General features: G+C 34.6%; 1 long non-coding RNA gene across 3 annotated transcripts; it reads left to right on the top strand.

Annotated features, from left to right (window-relative positions):
• The first annotated feature begins 746 nt into the window (after positions 1 to 746).
• On the top strand, positions 747 to 5,717 carry LOC142168754 (uncharacterized). 3 transcript variants are annotated; one of them, XR_012698718.1, is made up of 5 exons: positions 747 to 1,699; positions 1,817 to 2,160; positions 2,284 to 2,399; positions 4,749 to 5,014; positions 5,184 to 5,717. It is a non-coding gene; the product is annotated as an uncharacterized LOC142168754 (long non-coding RNA). The 3 variants fall into 3 exon arrangements; XR_012698717.1 differs by having other exon boundaries at positions 756 to 1,699; positions 1,817 to 2,028; positions 2,119 to 2,160; positions 4,749 to 5,717; XR_012698716.1 differs by having other exon boundaries at positions 748 to 1,699; positions 4,749 to 5,717.
• The last annotated feature ends 2,365 nt before the right edge of the window (positions 5,718 to 8,082 follow it).

The following is an 8,082-nucleotide window of genomic DNA, read 5'->3' as shown; positions in this document are numbered from 1 at the left end:
TTTGGAAAGTTTGGATGAGGGGCACTTTGAAAATAATACAGTTACATGCAAGATAAAAATCGTTACATTGATGTTGTATAGTAATTGTTAAACTCCTTTGATTTTTTTTTTTTTGAATTTGACAATCCGATAGCTGGGAATATGTGTATGCGTTATTTTAGAAGGTCTGCTCCCTTGTTTCTGGTGCCATTCGTGTCATTTAGGAAACAGTGGGTGCCTGATTCTTCTTTAATCTCCTATTTTGTTGCGAAATTCATCTGCTTAGCAGAGTATGAGGCGACTTTCTGGCCTGATCCGCTAGCGTTGGGAAGAAATAGCATTTTAGCAGCGGCACAAAAAACGTAAAAAGAATTCTGATATTATACATGCATGCATGGCATAATATAAAATACTACTCTAAAAAAGGTTCTTTAGAAAAATAGAAAATCAAAGGTATATGTTGACGGAAAAGGAGAAACTCTAGATAGGATTTTCAATTGTATTTTCTTTTTCTTGTATTTTCTGTATATCTGCATGCTCCTATTTATACAAGTATTTCAATGAATAAAGAAAATGCTAAATAGAATAAAAAATCTTCTAACTAACTCTAACAATCCTAACCAAAATATGTGCAGCTATACATTATCTAGAAGCTTCCAATATTCCTTAAGATAAGAACAAAATTGATCAAGTAATCTCGTGGAGCATTGTTGGGCTTCAGATAGGAAACAACAATAAGGCCCAAAGCATGTGAGACCAAAAAATGTGTGGCTTAGGCCCAAAATGCTTTTACCCAAAAACATGTTCAAATCTAATATGTCTTTGGACCAAATCTCGGTTGTATTAGATAGCAGACTTAGTTTTCTCCACTTGTTCCACCTTCTCCTCTGATAAAATTATTGCTTTGACGAGGCTCCGGCAACACCTCCCCTCAAGTGGGAGACCGGTGATCGGACTCCCAGCTTGCTCAAAAAATACCGATGAAGAGGACCTTCCAATGCTTTCGTATACGTCGGCAATCTGGGAAGAAGATGGTACAAAAGACAAAGAAATAAGACTATCAAGGAGTTTCTCACGAACGAAGTGACAAGCAATTTCGATTTGTTTCGTTTGTTCGTGAAAGATGGGATTTTCAGCGATATGGATGGCTGCTTGGTTGTCACGGTGTAGAGATATCGGGAAGAAGGTGAAAAACCCCAAGTTATTTCGGCAACGAGATGACTCATAGAACAATATTCCGCTTCTGCCGAAGATAGAGAAATGACTGGTTGCTTCTTGGATTTCCAAGAGATGGGACAACCTCCAAAGCTGAGAAAAACTCCACTGACGGACCTCCGACTTTCAGAGCAGGCTGCCCAACTGGCGTCACAATAAGCAAGGAGATGAAAGCTCAGCTCAGATAAAAGAAAAGGCCCAAGACCAGGATCATTTCTAACATATCGAAGAGTATGTAATGCTGCCTGAAGATGGCCAAAATATGGAGATTGCATAAATTGGCTAAGGTGTTGCACATCATAGGCCAAATCAGGTCCTATATGTGTCAAAAAGTTTAACTTTCTCAGTAATCTTCGATAAACAGTTGGATCCGTCAAAGGTTCACCAGAATTTGAAGAAAGTTTGACTGTTGAATCTAATGGAGTGATTACATGGCGACCTTCAAGAGGGATATTCAGATATTAAATTAAGGGCAAACTTGCGTTGAGTGAAATCATACCTCCAGGTTCACTCATAAGTTTCATTCCCAAAAAATAACTTGCATTTCCCAAATCTTTGATTCTAAATTCATAATTAAGAAATGATTTCAATTTATTAATTTCTCCCATTCATTTTCTGTCAGCAAAATGTCGTCGACATAAACTGCTAGGATGGTAATCAGGCTCCCGGAAGATTTATCAAACAAGGAGTAGTCATTGAGTGAAGAAATAAAGCATCGTGTCCCCAAGGTAGATGAAAGACGAGCATACCACTGATACGATGCATGTTTGAGCCCATAAAACGATTTGCGAAGTCGACAAACATATGAAGGAAACGGAGAAGGAACTCCAGGGGGTAACTTCATAAACACTTCTTCACTCAAATCTTCATGAAGAAAGGTGTTGTTCACGTCCAACTGACACAAAGACCACTTCTTTTTTACAGCAATGCTCGAAAGACATCAGATGGTTGTCATTTTAATAACAGGTGAGAATGTCTCGTTATAATCAATACTTTTCTTTTACTTATCTCCACCTAATTACCAAACGTGATTTTAGACGTTCTAAGGATCCATCAAACTTTAATTTAACTTTGTAAACCTATTTGCAGTGTAATGCCTTTTTACCAACTGGTAGAGGTACTAAATCCCATGTGTGGTTAGACTCGAGTGCCTCAAGTTCCTTATTCATTGCAGCCTGCCAAGCTGGATGAAATGCTGCTTGCTGGTAAGATACTGGCTCTATAATCTGACAAATTGAATTCACTATATGTTGGTTTTGTGGTGACATAGAATTAAAAGAAAATGAATGAAGAGGCATCAAAGTAGGATTGGGAGAAATGACTGAAAAAGCTTTATCACAAATGTAATCAGAAAGATATGATAGTGCATTGTGTGTGTGTGAAGATCTTCTAAGCCCATCTGCTGGAGATAACACAACTGTTGGTTCTAAAATTTCTTGTGTAGGAGGTGAAAAACTAGAAGAGGAAGAAGAGTGAGATGAGCCTGTAGAAAGAGTACATGGTATGGGAGAAGAAGTTGAAGACTTGTGTCTGATGGACTGTGGAGGTGGAGAAGAGAGTGAGTCAGAAACCTGGGGTGTAGACTGAAACGGTGTAGTAGGAAAAGGAGAATGGGATATTTGAGAAATAGATTGACTAGGCAGAACACTCTCACTAGGTGAAAAATAAGCTGGAAATAGTTTTGTTAAAGGGGTAGGTAGCATAAGCAAAAGGAAAAATAGACTCACAAAACTTCATATCCTTTAAGATAAGAATCTTATTTGACTGCAAATCTAGAATTTTGTATTCTTTTTTTTTAAAAGGGTACCCTAAGAAAATACCTAGTAGAGCTCTAGGAGACATTTTGTCTCTATATCTTGCTAAAGTGGAAACAAAACAGAGACATCCAAAGGGTCTAAGATGAGTGTAGGATGGTAATTTGTTATATAGCACCTGATAAGGAGATTTAGCATTCAAGACTTTAGAGAGGGAAATCTATCGACCAACTAAGTTGATGTTAACAAACAGTCTCCCCAAAACTTCTTTGGAAGGTGAGATTGGTATAACAAAGCACGACAAGTTTCCAAACGATGCTTGTGATTTCTTTCCACCGCCCCATTTTGTTGAGAGGCGGTTGTACATGAAGTTTGGTGCATTATCCCCTTTGAAGAAAAATATTTTGATTGAAGGTTCCCAGTCCCTAGCTCATAAGCATTGTTTGAACGAATGATCTTAACTTTAGTTGCAAATTGTCTTTCTACAAGAGCAAGAAAAGTTTTGAGAGCAGAAAATGCATTGGATTTGGTAGATAAAAAAAATGTATAGATTCCTCTTGAGAAGTCATCTGCAATGGATAAAAAATATCTTTCCCCTTTGTAAGTAGGAGTTTTGTAGGGTCCCCAAGTGTCAATGTATAATAATTCAAAACAATCCTTTGAGGTGATACTACTAATAGGAAAAGGTAATTTATTTTGTTGTGCCATAGGGCAAATTTCACAAGGAAACTCTTGGTGATTATGCAAAGAATCAGTAATTTCATTTATGTTTCTCATAGCTGAATAAGGTAGATATCCCAAACTATAATTCCACAACTTACTTGAACTAATTTTTTAAGAAAGTGGAACCATTTTATTCACATTGCCAGTTACAGACTCTAAAACAGACTCAGACCTTGGACAAGGAGACTCAACAACAGACTTAGACTCAACAAAACTACAAGAGTTAATAGGACTTCTGGGAATACAAGACTGAATGACATTAGAATTAGAAGCAATAGACTAGGATGGCTTGGATTGAGTTGTGTTATCTTCCAGCAGATGCACATAGAAGTCTGCAGATACTTCACCAAACATAAGAAGACTCTTCATGAAAAGTCCATGTAACAAGCAACCACACTTGTTAAAAATGACATTGCAGTCTAATTATCTACAAAGTTAACTAACTGATATTAAATTATATTTAAAAGAGGGCACATAATGCACATTTTACAACTCAATATCTGAAGATTAGTAAAGACTACCTAGATAATAAACTCTCACTCTATAGGAATTTGGTAGGTTAACAAAAATAGGAATAGATAACTCTTTTATATCATGAAGAAGGGTTTGGTCAAAGGTCATGCGTTATGAAGCTCCGGAGTCAATGATCCAAGGATTAGAAATTATAGAAGAAAAACAAGATGTAAAAGCATGCATAGCAGCACTTATACCAGCAAAATTGGCAGTTACATTGATCTCAAAACCTAGGGCAACAGGAGTACCAACTTGCACTGGTTGCAACATTTGAATCAGCTGGTCACATTGCTCTTTTGTGAACCCATGAGAGTATGTGACTGTACCTGAGGAAGAGCCTGAACCATCTCCTTCCTCTGTAGTCACATGCATTTTCTTGTCCACTACCATAGGTCCTTTTAGACTTATTAAACTTGAAATTCTGAGGGTAACCATGCAATTTATAGCATTTATCCTTCTCATGATCAGATTTTTTACAATACTTGCAAAATAAATCGTTTATTCTCATCTCCATGTTACTGCTCACATTGTTTCTATTATACTCACTGTTGTTCTTTTGTACAGACCCTTTTGGTGTCATTACATTGAAAGTAGTAGATTCGAAGGATACCTGATGGACAGAGTGCACTTCCCTCTGTCTCTCTTCATGAAGGATTAGAGAGTAGGCTTGTGCTGTAGTAGGCAAAGGCTTCATCATCAAGATATTGCCTCGAATAGCAGAAAAAACTTCATTTAAACCCGTCAAAAATTGAATAAGCTGTTGATCTTCATTCATCTTGAAGTTATGTTCCTTGGCCCCGCACTAGCATTCACAACTACAAATCATGAAGGTATTCAGCTCCTTTATCCGATCCTAAATCCTTTTTATCTTTGTGAAATAGCCAGCTACATCAGTGGTTCCTTGTGATATCCTGCTGAGTTCCCTTTGCAACTGGAACATTTTTGTTCCATCAGTTTGTCCATATCGTTGCTCTAACTCTTTCCATAATTCTTCTGCAGTTTGTGAATAAATCACATTCTCTGCGATGTCCTTACTTAGAGAGTTAAGCAACCATGTTATAACCATGTCATTACACCTTATCCATTGAGTGAATAAAGGTGCATCAACATCTGGTTTTGAGCATTTTCCATTGACAAATCCCAACTTATTTTTAGCTGAGAGAGAGATCAAAACCCCCCTTCTCCAAATTTCATAACTGCTTCCATCGAAACTCATATTGATCAGATTCATTCTAGGAGAATCTGCTGAATTGAGGAAGTAGGGATGAGAGGATCGAACTTCTCATAGACTATGACAACACCAGCTGCAATTGGAGATTTTTCAGAAACTGCGCTTGAATCTCCCATTTCAATACAAATTATCACAAAGCAGAGGTGAAACAGAAAAAGAGAGAAATGGAGATAAAAGAAGTTGGAGGGGAAAATTAGAACAAGAAAAAAGAACTGGAGAAAGAGGAAGGATTGAAAAAAAATGAGAAGGAAAAAAAATCCTTTAAGAGCTGTTGCTCTGATACCATCACGGAAAAGGAGAACCTCTAGATAGGATTTTCAATTGTATTTTCTTTCCCTTGTATTTTCTGTACATCTGCATGCTCCTATTTATACAAGTATTTCAATGAATAAAGAAAATGATAAATAGAATAAAAAATCTCCTAACTAATTCTGACAATCCTAACCAAAATATGTACTGCTGCACATTATTTAGAAGCTATCAATATTTCCTAAGATGAGAATAAAATTGATCAAGTAATCTGGTGGAGCATTATTGGGCTTCAGATGGGAAACAACAATAAGGCCCAAAGCCTGTGAGTCCAAAAAAAGTGTGGCTTAGGCCCAAAATGCTTTTACCCAAAAACATGTTCAAATCTAATACTCCCTCCGTTTCAAATTAGATGAGATACTTTTATTTTTAGTCTGTTCCAAAATAAATTACACATTTCTAAATTTGGAAATAATTCAACTTTAAACTCTTTATTTTACTCATTTTACCCCTAATGAGAAGCTTTTATAACTACACAAATGTCATGGCCCCACAAAACTTTTACCCCTTAAGCTTTTAAGACCATAAGTTTCAAAAGTTTCTTCTTTTTTCTTAAACTCCGTATCGAGTCAAACTATCTCATCTAAATTGAAATGGAGTGAGTATGTCTTTTGACCAAGTCTCTGTTGTTTTAGATAGCAGACTTAGTTTTCTCCTTGTTCCACCTTCTCCTCTTAAAATTATTGCTCCGGCGGAGGCTCCGGCAACATATGTTCCATAAGATCTCATTATTTAATCAGTTTGTTTGTGGCTTTCTAGAACGCATAATTTCACAATAAGAAATGATCAAGTCTTTACCGAGAAAGAAACTATTTACTACTTTATTTTATTTTATTTCGTCACTTCTTAATTGACAATCTCAATTTATTAAAATGAAGCAGTGGAAAAAATATTCCCTCAAATCACTAAGAATCTAGTTACTTAATTCATTATCCTTTCAGATGTTTTCTTTTTCTTTTTTCTTTTTGTTGAGGTAATTTCGTCAAACTAAAGTTTGTTTAATATGACAGAATACTCATTACAGTCAAATATTGTATTATGTTTCTAGTCAAACTTTTTACTAGAATATTCTCTAGGTTATGCAAAAAAAGTTATTTTTATCTTTTATTTTAGAAAGAAAGATTTATTTTTTTATTTTTGAAAGGAAAAATAATTTAAGATACATGGTCTCTTATTAAGTTGTTATATAAACATTTACAATATTTCAATTATTTTACAAATCATGCACTTTCTCAAAGTATCTTCGAAACATTCAACACCTAACAGTCTTACTATTAATTAGTACGGTTTAAAATAATAAGGAATTTTGTACATACGTGGGTCGAGAGAATTCTCAAGTATAACAGATTCCACGGTGAGAAGGGAATGAATTAGTCATCAAATTCAGTCATAATTCATTTGGACTAAAATAGTCAAATATTATCTGAGCCACCAAAGAGTCTTTTGAAAAGGAATATCCTTCTAGGCTTCTACCATTTCCATCACACTTGAACAATAAATGTATATAATGAATCATACACGACTCGTCACTATTTATTTTGACATTTAAAGTAACGTACACTGTGTAAAAGTTTTTAGATAGAATATATACCTAACCAGTTTAACTTATTATAACAATTAGTTATCATTTTGATTAGGTTACCAATGTTTATCATAGAGAATATATGTTTGATGCATTGATAATATAAAAATTATCTAATCAACCGGGTTACTTATAACGTAGTTATAGGTCATTTTTTATGATATGCATTAAGCGATAATTCGAGAACCAAATGGTAACCAACCTTCTAATATGTTTACTATTTATGTAACTATTATTAGCATAAAATTAAACACATTATTGTAAGAGTATATACTCAATCAGATATATCACCTATCAAGCAATTATAAGTAAATTGTATAATAAAATTATTTGATAATTAACGTGATAAAAATGGTTACTAACATTCTATTATTATTATAGGTTAAAATATACAGAAAAATATATAAACTGAAAAAACTAAAGTGGGATTTGTCATATTTTAAAAGTGATAATATTTTCAATTCGCTGTGTACGTGCGTACGTACGACTCTTTTTACTGTTCAACGTTCAATATCAAAATCCCTTTACAATCGGAATTTTCAAATAGTTACTTATTACTTAGTCTTTGCTAGATCCCAACTGATTCATGCGTCTTTCTTGTTTACTCTCCGTATATAGCAATACCACTAGAAGCAACTCATTTACTATAGCATAGCAACTTAAGAAGTAGAAGATCAAAATTGCTTTGAATCAATAAATATTAATTAGTAGTATCATTTTTTGAGTATATTAATTATAAGTAACAATATTTTCCTTAATATTGGAAAAGTTGAAAA

Source organism: Nicotiana tabacum, chromosome 14 (assembly GCF_000715075.1).
Source record: "Nicotiana tabacum cultivar K326 chromosome 14, ASM71507v2, whole genome shotgun sequence".
NCBI classification, from domain to species: domain Eukaryota; kingdom Viridiplantae; phylum Streptophyta; class Magnoliopsida; order Solanales; family Solanaceae; genus Nicotiana; species Nicotiana tabacum.
This window is presented reverse-complemented; position numbering and strand designations above follow the sequence as displayed.